General features: G+C 30.9%; 1 protein-coding gene across 10 annotated transcripts in view; it reads right to left on the bottom strand.

The window, feature by feature from the left end:
• Positions 1 to 12,902, bottom strand: part of LOC142229417 (uncharacterized) — a 250,695-nt gene that overhangs the window by 178,194 nt on the left and 59,599 nt on the right. For 9 of the 10 annotated variants that reach the window (XM_075299974.1, XM_075299973.1, XM_075299980.1 and 6 more), the window contains exon 2: positions 8,585 to 8,636. The exons of the other annotated variant lie outside the window; for it this stretch is intronic. The gene's annotated coding sequence lies outside the window, so the exon portion shown is untranslated. The remainder of the gene's footprint in view (positions 1 to 8,584; positions 8,637 to 12,902) is intronic. 10 annotated transcript variants of the gene reach the window in all.

Here is a 12,902-nt window from a genome sequence, read left to right as displayed (position 1 = left end):
AATTTTCTATAGAAATAAAATGTTGACAAAATATTCTATAAAAATACAATTTTGACAAATTTTTCTATAGAAATAAAATTTTGCCAAAATTTTCTATAGAAATAAAAAATTGACAAAATTTTCTATAGAAATAAAATTGTGACAACATATTCTATAGAAATAAAATTTTGACAAAATTTTCTATAGAAATAAAATTTTGACAAAATTTTCTATAGAAATAACATTTTGTCAAAATTTTCTATAGAAATAAAATTTTTACAAAATTTTCTATAGAAATAAAATGTTGACACAATTTTCCATAGAAATAAAATTCGGCGGAAATTTTCTATAACCCTAAACTAGAGTAAAATGGTATGGCAACTTTGATTATCATGTCTGAGAAAACAATGAATGCACCAAACCTGATAACTGGCAAAAATAATAAAATCTGAGCGTTTCAGCCAATTCCACAGTTTTTGCGAGAAAAAAAAGAAGAAAAACTTTGCCAATGGAAAAAACCAAAATCCCTGGAATTTCTACCTTTTGATGACATCTTCAGTTGTCGTTAACCGCCAACCAAAGAGACATTCAGCCCGATGCAAGACAGCGAAATACGAGTAAGTAGGCCTGTTAACCCATAAATTCTATGCCTCTTTTTCTACGTCTTTCTAACATAGTTTTCCCAACATAGAAATTTGCTGTTCTTTGTTTTTGTTTTTTGCAAAGACTTGATCGGGAGACAGAAAGTCAGTCTGAAGAGTAGGAGAACAAAAAAGAAAAACAAGCAAGAAAGTTATGGGCTCTTAAGATAAATGGTCGTGACACACTGACTGCACTTGACTGTAGAAATGATCGTTTTATTTTTTTTTTTTGGGTGGAGCTACAGGGTGGAGACCATAATGATAATGACGATGACTTTTGGTGGTCAGTGCTGATAAATCTCTATCGTACAGTGTCAAATTTAGTGACATAAAGATGACATTGGCGATAGCTGGAATTTAGAGCTTCATTATTTTTAATGAATTAACAGAGAATAGACGCAAATAATCATTATACAGTAAAATAGAGATAGCTTCTGCAGGTAGCTTCTTTTGTCGTTAGTTACGATTATTTTTTTAATAAATAAAGATTTTTTAAACACAGTTAAAATGTCATTGATCATGGTCTACCAAAGAGGGAATAAACAGGCACTTGCCTCACTAGCAGTTTAAGATAGCAATCGTAAATTGGCAGCTACACATAACATGTTCATTTATTAAAATTTTTAAAATTTTATTTTATTATTTTGAATTTAACATAATAAATGATTTTTTTCCTGGTGTACCTAGACCAGTAGCAATGCCATTATAAACATGGCCAGGGTCATTGTTGTCTCAACCAAAATCATGATGATGATCATCATCATCATGTTGCGAATGTCATTCTTCAATTCCGGCAACATCTATCCACCAAAGATGTCGTTGCACACACAATAACCTTGAAGCAGGAAATGCGTCTTGAAGAAGGTCAGTGACAAAAGCCATTCAATCAAAATGCTGTACATGTACCCGATGCATAATGATGATGATGATGATTATCATCATCAGCAACAAACGAATAAGGAAAATTCTACTGAAAATGTCTGAAAATGTTCTTTTTCGGTTATTTAGACATGTTTTTGTTCTGATGGAGACGGTGATATTGATGTCTGGTGCCATCTTAAATGTACAAGAGAACAAAAAAAAAACACACACACAAACCCCAGTGACAACTTCTGATGAATTTAGATAACTGTGTAATGTGAAAGAAACACATCTGAGTCTTAAAGTTAATTTTGAGATTTAAGGGAAACGACTATTTTTACCACACACGTAGTTAATTCATGATTGAAATATTCAATTCGCCATCAATTAATATTTGAGATATTAAAAAATTAATTAATAGGGGTATGGGGATCACGGTTGCCACTAGTGCCTAAAATAATCTATCACAATTTGTTGTGAGTTAGTCCATACGTGGTAGAGAGCCAGAATTGAAATATGGAGGTCGCTTATATGGGGGCTATATAGAATTATGAACTTGATATGGACCAATTTTTGTGTGATTGGGGATCGATTTATCTGCGAGCTATATATAACTATAGACCGATATGGACCTAGTTAGACATGGTTGTTAACGGCCATATACTAGCACAATGTACCAAATTTCAACTGACTCGGCTGAAATGTGCTCCTCCAAGAGGATCCAAAACCAAATCTCGGGATCGGTTTATATGGGGGCTATATATGATTACGGACTCATATGGACCACTTTTGGCATGGCTGTTAAATAACATATACTACCACCACGTACCAAATTTCAACCAGATCGGATGAATTGTGCTTCTCCAAAAGGCACCAGAGGTCAAATCTGGGGATCGGTTTATATGGGGGCTATATATAATTATGGACTGATGTGAACCATTTCCTGCATGGTTGTTGGATACCATATACTGACATCATGTACCAAATTTCAACCGAATCGGATGAATTTTGCTCTTCCAAGGGGCTCCGGAGATCAAATCTGGGGATTGGTTTATATGGAGGCTATATATAATTATGGACCGATGTGGACCGATGTGGACCGATGTGGACCAATTTTTGCATGGTTGTTAGAGATCATTTGGTGACACCATGTACCAAATTTCAGCCGGATCGGATGAAATTTGCATCTCTTAAAGTCCCCGCAAACCAAATTTGGGGGTCCGTTTATATGGGGGCTATACGTAAAAGTGGACCGATATGGCCCATTTGCAATACCATCTGACCTACATCAATAACAACTACTTGTGCCAAGTTTCAAGTCGATAGCTTGTTTTGTTCCGAAGTTAGCGTGATTTCAACAGACGGACATGCTCAGATCGACTCAGAATTTCACCACGACCCAGAATATATATATTTTATGGGGTCTTAGAGCAATATTTCGATATGTTACAAACGGAATGACAAAGTTAATATACGCCCATCCTATGGAGGAGGGTAGAAACACTTTGGTTTCTATAGAAAATGTTGTTAGCATTTTATTTCTATCGAATATTTTATCAAAATTTTATTTCTATAGAAAAATTTGTCAAAATTTTATTTCTGTAGAAAATTTTGTCAAAATTTTATTTCTATAGACAGTTTTGTCGAAATTTTAGTTCTAGAGAAAATTTTGTCAAAATTTTAGTTCTATTTTCAACAGAATTAAAATTTTATTTCTACAGATAATTTTGTCAAAATTTTATTTATATAGAAAATTTCGTCAAAATGTTATTTCTATAGAAAATTTTGTCAAAATGGTATTTCTATAGAAAATTTTGTCAAAATTTCTATAGAAAATGTTGTCATAATTTTAATTCTATTGAAATTGTCAAAAAAAAAATTAAAATTTTATTTTTACAGAAAATTTTGTCAAAATTTCATTTATATAGAAAATTTCGTCAAAATTGTATTTCTATAGAACATTTTGTTAAGATTTTATTTGTATAGAAAATTTTGTCAAAACTTTATTGCTATAGAAAATTTTGTCAAATTTTATTTCTACAGAAAATTTTGTCAAAATTTTATATATATAAAATTTAATCAAAAATTTATTTCTATGGAAAATTTTGTCAAAATTTTATTTCTACGTGGTATATATTAAATCAAAAAAGACCGATTAAATACGTCTATAATTCAGTTTGACAAAATTTTCTATAGAAATAAAATTTTAACAAAATTTTCTATAGAAATAAAATTTTCACAAAATTTTCTATAGAAATACAATTTTGACAAAGTTTTCTATAAAAATAAAGTTTTGACAAAATTTTCTATAGAAATGAAATTTTAACAAAATTTTCTATCGAAATAAAATTTTAACAAAATTTTCTATAGAAATAAAATTTTGACAAAATTTTCTATAGAAATAAAATTTTGACAAAATTTTCTATAAAAATAAAATTTAGATAGATTATTTTCGACTCTAGTGGCAACCATGATTATAAACCGATGTGGACCAATTTTTTGTGATTGAAGATGGGCTATATATAACTATAGACCGATACCAATTTTGGTATGGTTGTAAGCGGCCATATACTAACACCATGTTCCAAATTTGAACCGGATCGTATGAATTTTGCTCCTCCAAGAGGCTCCGGAGGTCAAATCTGGAGAACGGTTTATATGGGGGCTATATATAATTATGGACCGATATGGACCAATTCTGGCACGGTTGTTAGAGGCCATATACTAACACCCTGTTCCAAATTTCAACCGGATCGGATGAAATTTGCTTCTCTTAGAGGCTCCGCAAGCCAAATCTGGGGATCGGTTTATATGGGGGCTATATATAATTATGGACCGATGTGGACCAATTTTTGTATGGTTGTTAGAGACCATATACCAACACCATGTACCAAATTTCAGCCAGATCGGATGAAATATGATTCTCTTAGAGGCTCCGCAAGCCAAATCTAACACCACGTTCCAAATTTGAACCGGATCGTATGAAATTTGCTCCTCCAAGAGGCTACGGAGGTCAAATCTGGAAAACGGTTTATATGGGGCTATATATAATTATGGACCGATATGGACCAATTCTGGCACGGTTGTTAGAGACCATATACTAACACCATGTTCCAAATTTCAACCGCATCGGATGAAATTTGCTTCTCTTAGAGGCTCCGCAAGCCAAATCTGGGGATCGGTTTATATGGGGGCTATGTTAAATATAATTGTAAAGTGATATGGACCAATTTTTGCATGTATGTAAGAAACCATATACTTACACTACGTTCCACATTTGAACAGGATCGGATAAATTTTGCTCCTCCAAGAGGCTCCGGAGATCAAATCTGGGGAACGGTTTATATGGGGGGTATATATAATTATGGACCGTAATCGACCAATTTTAGCATGTTTTTTAGAGACCATATACCAACACCATGTACCAAATTTCAGCCGGATCGTATGAAATTTGCTTCTCTTTGAGGCTCCGCAAACCAAATCTGGGGATCTGTTTATATGGGGGCTATATATAATTATGGACCGACGTGGACCAATTTTTGCATGGTTGTTAGAGATAATTTGGTGACACCATGTACCAAATTTCAGCCGGATCGGATGATGAATTTTTGTCAACATTTTGTGAAATTGTGAAATTTTTGTCAACATTTTATTTCTATCGAATATTTTATCAAAATTTTATTTCTATAGAAAAATTTGTCATAATTTTATTTCTGTAGAAAATTTTGTCAAAATTTTATTTCTATAGACAGTTTTGTCAAAATTTTATTTCTATAGAAAATTTTGTCAAAATTTTATTTCTATAGAAAATTTTGTCAAAATGGTATTTCTATAGAAAATTTTGTCAAAATTTCTATAGAAAATGTTGTCATAATTTTAATTCTATTGAAAATTTTGTCAAAATGTTATTTGTATACAAAATTTTGTCAAAATTTTATATCTATATAAAATTTTGTAAAATTTTTATTTCTATAATTAAAAATTATCAAAATTTTTTCTATACAAAATTTTGTCAAAATGTTATTTCTATAAACCATTTTATCAAAATTTTATTTCTACAGAAAATTTTGTCAAAATTTTATTTCTATAGAAAATTTTGTCAAAATTTTATTTCTATAGATGATTTTGACAAAATTTTATTTCTATAGAAAATGTTGTCAAAATTTCTATACAAAATTTTGTCAAAATTTTATTTCTATAGAAAATTTCGTCAAAATTTTATTTCTAAAGAAGATTTTGTCAAAATTTTATTTCTGTAGAAAATTTTGTCAAAATTTTATTTCTATCGAAAATTTTGTCAAAATTTTATTTCTGTAGAAAATTTGTCAAAATTTTTGTTCTATAGAAAATTTTGTCAAAATTTTAGTTCTATAGAAAATTTTGTCAAAATTTTATTTCTATAGAATTTTTTTTTTACAATTTTGTTTTCAATTTTGTTTGACAAAATTTTCTATAGAAATAACTTTTTGACAAAATTTTCTATAGAAATAAAATTTTGACAAAATCTTCCTTAGAAATAAAACTTTGACAAAATCTTCCTTAGAAATAAAACTTTGACCAAATCTTCTTTACAAATAAAATTTTGACAAAATGTTCAATTTTTGTCAAAATTTTATTTCTAAAGAAGATTTTGTCAAAGTTTTATTTCTAAGGAAGATTTTGTCAAAATTTTATTTCTATAGAAAATTTTGTCAAAATGTTATTTCTATAGAAAATTTTGTCAAAATGTTATTTCTATGGAAAATGTCAAAATTTTATTCTGTAGAAAATTTTGTCAAAATGTTATTTATACACAAAATGTTGTCAAAATTTTAGTTCTATAGAAAATTTTGTCAAAATTTTATTTATATAGCAATTTTTTTCAAAATTTTATGTCTATAGAAAATTTTGTCAAATTTTTATTTCTATGGACAATTGTATCAACATTTTATTTCTATAGAATATTTTATCAAAATTTTATTTCTATAGATTTTTTTTTTACAATTTTATATCTATTGAAAATTTTGTCAAAATTTATTTTTTTTAGAAAATTTTGTCAAAATTTTATTTCTATAGGAAATTTTGTCAAAATTATATTTCTATAGAAAATGTTGTTAAAATTTTAGATCCATAGAAAATTTTGTCAAAATTTTCATTTCATAGAAAATTTTCTATAGAAATAAAATTTCATTTTTGAGAAGTGTACGAAAAACTTATTCTGTTTTAATTAGAATTAAACTTAATTGCATGACATTGAAATGTTACTCCCATTTAGTTCATATAATTTTTGGAATAAAGAAAAAATCGTTTGGCTGGGGAAAATTTCTTACAAAAATTTTAAAAATAAAAGTTTATTTTAGCATCAGTTTTACAACTGACTTTTTTCTGTATACGAGCACGATCAAATATTGTTCATAAATTAAACTGTAGGAAATTTGTTTATCTTTCAGAACCACAAGAGAAAAACTGGTATTCTCCAGTATTTTCTGATATATATCAATTTTAATGTAACAATTTTCACCAACTGTGGTACCACAATGGACTGAATGGCCTAACATTGGCTTAGAACCCAATCTAACCTTAAGGTGGTCACATTATTTCCCATAGTCAAAAAAGGCGGAGTTTATTCCTTTCCCTCAATATTATATTGCACTATACACTAAATAGAATATTAATCGAGAATTTCTAGAATTTTTACATTACATTCTTGTGGTTTATTATCTTGTGGGACATTTTTAGAATTATTTTCCACTCCACTAGCTGACTAGGAAAAGCCTTCTCCAATTAATTATAACAGTTATCAGGAAATGTTTAACAATAAAACGCAATAATTGAAACAATTTCAGTAATTTCTTCTCCACCTTTATTTTGTTTTTAAACGAATGAAAACAAACATAAAACTGCAAATGTTTAATGAGGTGGAACAAAATGAACTTATGAAATTGCATTATTTACTACAGGAAATACATAATTTTATAAATATTTATAAAAAAAGGAAAATAAATGCACAATATCAGCGATATTTTTTTTATGACAGCAAATGTTATTTCGCAAGACCATAAACAGGGTTATAAAAACCAAAGCATACAGTTTAGATTAGATGAAGATTTTGACATACTTCTGGAAATTACATACATTAATTACAAATACAGATTTTTAAATATATATACCATATATATATAAATGCATTCATTGAAAGAAAAATGTGGTTAGGTATGTAATATATCAAAAAGAAAAAAAAGTTGTTTATGCATTGTAGTCATGCCTCATTAAAAGGTGTTCATTAAAAGTCACTTGAAACGAGTTGGTAATTGTTAATATTCTTTTTTGTTTTTCAAACTAAATGGTTTGCAGTCATCAGCCACCAACATTCTCCTCTTCACATTGACTGTTAGACCCAGTGCCTCACACCATATATATATTTGTCCGCTTGTGTATGTCTGTCCGTCTTTTATGTTTATGGCTTGAATCGCAAGTGATACTTTTTTTGTGGTTAAGAGGCGATTGTGATTCGCATAAAATTTGTATAAAATCACAATAAATAAATTTTAATAGCACTTAAGTCATATGGTTGAGAGTTGTGAGAAAAAATACCGCAACATTTTACTTATTTTTGTTCGCATTTTAATGGACTCATTTTAATTTTCTATCAAACGTCAACTATCAACGATTATTATTTATATAATAATGAAAAAAAAAAATAAATTAAACCCTAATTGATTGTTGATCATTTCAAAGAAAAAAACGAAGACCATTGATGGAGATTTTACAGATCGTGGATATCGACTTTCATTGTTAGTGGGAGTTTGTTTTATTTGTCTAATTCATCAAAGCGAAAATAAAAACTTTCTTTGTATTCGTAGGGTTTTGTCCATTTGTTTTTGTTTTTTTTTTCTTCTTCTTCTGTAATTTTGCAAATAATTCACATCATTTTTTGTTTAAAGTGTTTTTATATCATATAAACCGATTTCTGGAATGAATTTCGAACGTTGATGGAATTTATAATTTTTGTTTTTTTTTCATTATTTTTGTTTTCCTCTTATTTCTTTTTTTTTTCTTCTTTAATAAATGCTTTGTGTTATGAAATAAACTGAAAATATGTGCTAAAATAAGCATTTACTTACCTTATAACTCGTTATAAATTTCGTCTTGCTTCTGATTGTAAATTGTTGTGTTCTGAAAAAAAAAAAACAATTTAAAAAATTTATTTCGCAAGCCAACAACAATTTCAGAAAATACAAAAAAACACCAAGACTTAAGACCCAAACGTGATTATATGTTATCTCCAAGGGAGAATCAGAGAGTAATGTAGAAAAAAAACAAAAGACTTAAGCGACAAACTTGAGAGTGTTACATCCAAATTGATATGGCAAATGTCAATGTCTGATGTAATAGCTACTAACCAAACTAAATTTAATGATTACAAAGTTCATCTTTTTTTCAACTTTAACCATAAAATGTCATGCTCGAAATTGTCTTAAAAATTACAAAAGCCTAATTAAAAATGTATTAATAAAAACATCTATATGAGGAAAAAAATTAGGATCAAAGACGTCATATTATATTTAGCGATCATTAAAAGCTGATATTATGTGGCCATGGCACTGTGTCCGCCCTATGTAACTGGAAGTCTATACACTGAAAAAAAGTCCGTAGTTAAACCAACGATAATTTAAGCTTATTTTTATTGCAAAAATTTTTTTGCATGTAGTTAAATTTAATTTTTTTATTATTATTTTTCTTTATTTATTATTTCCAAATCGCAATGAAATTTTCCTTTTTAAAATGTTCGTACGATTCCCAAAAATAGTATGGTCATGATTTGGGGCCACTGCTTTTTCTTTACTTTTAGTTAATTTTTATACCCACCACAATAGAATGGTGATGGGGGTATAATAAGGTTGTCATTCCATTTGTAACACATCGAAATATCGATTTCCGACTATATAAAATATATATATATATATATATATATATATATATATATATATATATATATATATATATATATATATATATATATATATATATATATATATATATATATATATATATATATATATATATATATATATATATATATATATATATATATATATATATATTCTTGATCAGGGAGAAATTCTAAGACGATATAAGCATGTCCGTCTGTCTGTTGTAATCACGCTACAGCCTTCAATAATGGGAGCCACCGTGGTGCAATGGTTAGCATGCCCGCCTTGCATACACAAGGTCGTGGGTTCGATTCCTGCTTCGACCGAACACCAAGAAATTTTTCAGCAGTGGATTATCCCACCTCAGTAATGCTGGTGACATTTCTGAGGGTTTCAAAGCTTCTCTAAGTGGTTTCACTGCAATGTGGAACGCCGTTCGGACTCGGCTATAAAAAGGAGGTCCCTTGTCATTGAGCTTAACATGGAATCGGGCATCACTCAGTGATAAGAGAGAAGTTCACCAATGGGGTACCACAATGGACTGAATAGTCTAAATGAGTCTGATACATCGGGCTGCCACTATACCTAACCTAACCTAATGGCGCTATCGTCCTGAAATTTGGCACAGATTCGTCGTTTGTTTGCAGGCAGGTCAAGTTCGAAGATGGGCTATATCGGTCCAAGTTTTGATATAGTCTCCATATAAACCGACCTCCCGATTTAGGTCTTGGGCTTATAAAAACTGTAGTTTTTATCCAATTTGCCTGAAATTGGAAATATAGAGGTATTTTAGGACCATCAAAAAGTGTACCGAAAATGATGCCTATCGGTCCATGTTTTGATATAGCACCCATATAGACCGACCTCCCGATTTTACTTCTTGGGCTTTTAGAATACGTAGTTTTTATCTAATTTGCCTAAAATTGGAAATCTGAAGGTGTTATAGGACCATAATAAGGTGTAACGAAAATGGTGGTTATCGGTCCATGTTTTGGTATAGCCCCCATATAGACCAATCTCCCGATTTTACTTCTTGGACTTTTAGAATCCGTAGTTTTTATCCAATTTGCCTAAATATTGGATATCTAGAGGTATTCAAGGACCATAAAGAGGAATGCCGAAAATAGTGAGTATCGGTCCATGTTTTGGTAAACATGGACCGATAAACACTGCCATCCACAATCGAATTACTTGAGTTGCGGTAACGCTTGCCGATTGCAAGGTATCTTAAAACCTCCTAACACCGTCTTCTAAATTGTAAGTAAGTCCGTACTTTGTGTACACGCACAGAAAAACCATGTTTGGACATGGTTGCCGCATCCATTTAATGCTTATCTAGAACATGTAATTGCCGCGAAAAACATGTATTTTGTTTTTGTAAAAATAGTTTTCGAGCGGAGAAAAATGTATGGTGGCAATAAGCATTTGAATGGTTCTCAAATACCGCAGACATGTTCCATCATTTAAATGATAGAATTTGAGACCATTAAATGGTCGGGAAAATCATGTACCTGACCATTCAATTTTTTTTACTTTTTTACAGGGAAAAAAGTATTTTTATAGATTAAGTATAGACATGTCTAGAACCATTACATGACCATAAAGACCATTTACATTTTTTCGTGACCATTTAATTTTTTAACTTGTTTGCAGCGAAAAGAATTTTATAAAAACATTGAGCAGGTACACACGATTTTCATTTTGAGCGTCAGTCGTGTGTTGATTGTTTCTTGGAATGGACGGAGAATACGGATTTACTGTGTTTTGTTTTAATTTATTTATTCAGAAGTGGCACGTGGTTTTATGTGAACACAAAAAAGGAAAGTGTAATTGAAAAAATGTACCTGTTTTTATACCCACCACCATAAAATGGTGATGGGGGTATAATAAGTTTGTCATTCCGTTTGTAACGCATCGAAATATCGATTTCCGACTATATAAAGTATATATATTCTTGATCAGGGAGAAATTCTAAGACGATATAACGATGTCCGTCTGTCCGTCTGTCTGTCTGTCTGTCTGTCTGTCTGTCTGTCTGTTGTAATCACGCTACAGACTTCAATAATGAAGCAATCGTGCTGAAATTTTGCACAAGCTCGTCTTTTGTCTGCAGGCAGGTCAAGTTCGAAGATGGGCTATATCGGTCCAGGTTTTGATATAGTCCCCATATAAACCGACCTCCCGATTTGGGGTCTTGGGCTTATAGAAATCGTAGTTTTTATCCAATTTGCCTGAAATTTGAAATCTGGAGGTATTTTATGACCATAAAGAGATGTGCCAAAAATGGTGAGTATCGGTCCACGTTTTAGTATAGCCCCCATATAGACCGATCTTCCGATTTTACTTCTTGGGCTTATAGAAACGGCAGTTTTTATTCAATTTACCTGAAATTTGAAATCTAGAGGTATTGTAGGACCACAAATACGTGTGCCAAAAATTGTGAGTATCGGTCCATATTTTGGTATAGCCCCCATATAGACCGATCTCCCGATTTTACTTCTTGGGCTTATAGAAACCGCAGTTTTTGTTCAATTTATCCGAAATTGGAAATCTAGAGGTATTGTAGGACCACAAATATGTGTGCCAAAAATTGTGAGTATCGGTCCATATTTTGGTATAGCCCCCATATAGACCGATCTCCCGATTTTACTTCTTGGGCTTATAGAAACCGCAGTTTTTATTCAATTTACCTGAAATTGGAAATCTAGAGGTATTGTAGGACCACAAATACGTGTGCCAAAAATTGTGAGTATCGGTCCATATTATGGTATAGAACCCATATAGACCGATCTCCCGATTTGGGGTCTTGGGCTTATAGAAACCGTAGTTTTTATCCAATTTGTCTGAAATTGGAAATCTAGAGGTATTTTAGGACTATAAAGAGGTGTGCCGAAAATTGTGAGTATCGATCCATATTTTGGTATAGCCCCCATATAGACCGATTCCCCAATTTTACTTCTTGGGCTTCTAGAATCCGAAGTTTTTATCCTATTTGCCTGAAATTGGAAATCTAGAGGTATTTTCGGGTCACAAAGAGGTGTGCCGAAAATGGTGAGTATCGGTCCATATTTTAGTATAGCCCCCATAAGAACGATCTCCCGATTTAACTCCTTGGGTTTCTAGAAACCGTAGTTTTTATCTGATATGCCTGAAATTGTAAATATTCTGGTATTTTAGGCTCACAAAAACGTGTATCGGATTAAGTTTTTATCGGTCCACTTGGTAATGCCTCCATATAGACCGACTTCACTTCTTGAGGGTGTAGAAGGCGCACTGGTCATGAAAATTGCTTGAAACTCAATGTAAAATTTCCAGATTTTACTTCTACAGATTTATGATTTCAAATCAAGACGTTATTTTATAATTTTCTTGCACACTTACAAGAGATGTTAATGATTCCTCTAAACCTCAAACAAAAATGGTTCTTATAAATCCAGAATCTGATATAGTCCTCATAGGTGAAATCTTTAAATTTATCTTCGGGTTGTGTCCTCAAGTCCTCAAGCCC

Source organism: Haematobia irritans, chromosome 3 (genome assembly GCF_050003625.1).
Source record: "Haematobia irritans isolate KBUSLIRL chromosome 3, ASM5000362v1, whole genome shotgun sequence".
NCBI lineage: Eukaryota > Metazoa > Arthropoda > Insecta > Diptera > Muscidae > Haematobia > Haematobia irritans.
Note: the sequence above shows the minus strand (reverse complement) of the source record. Positions and strands in the feature narration are given on the sequence as shown.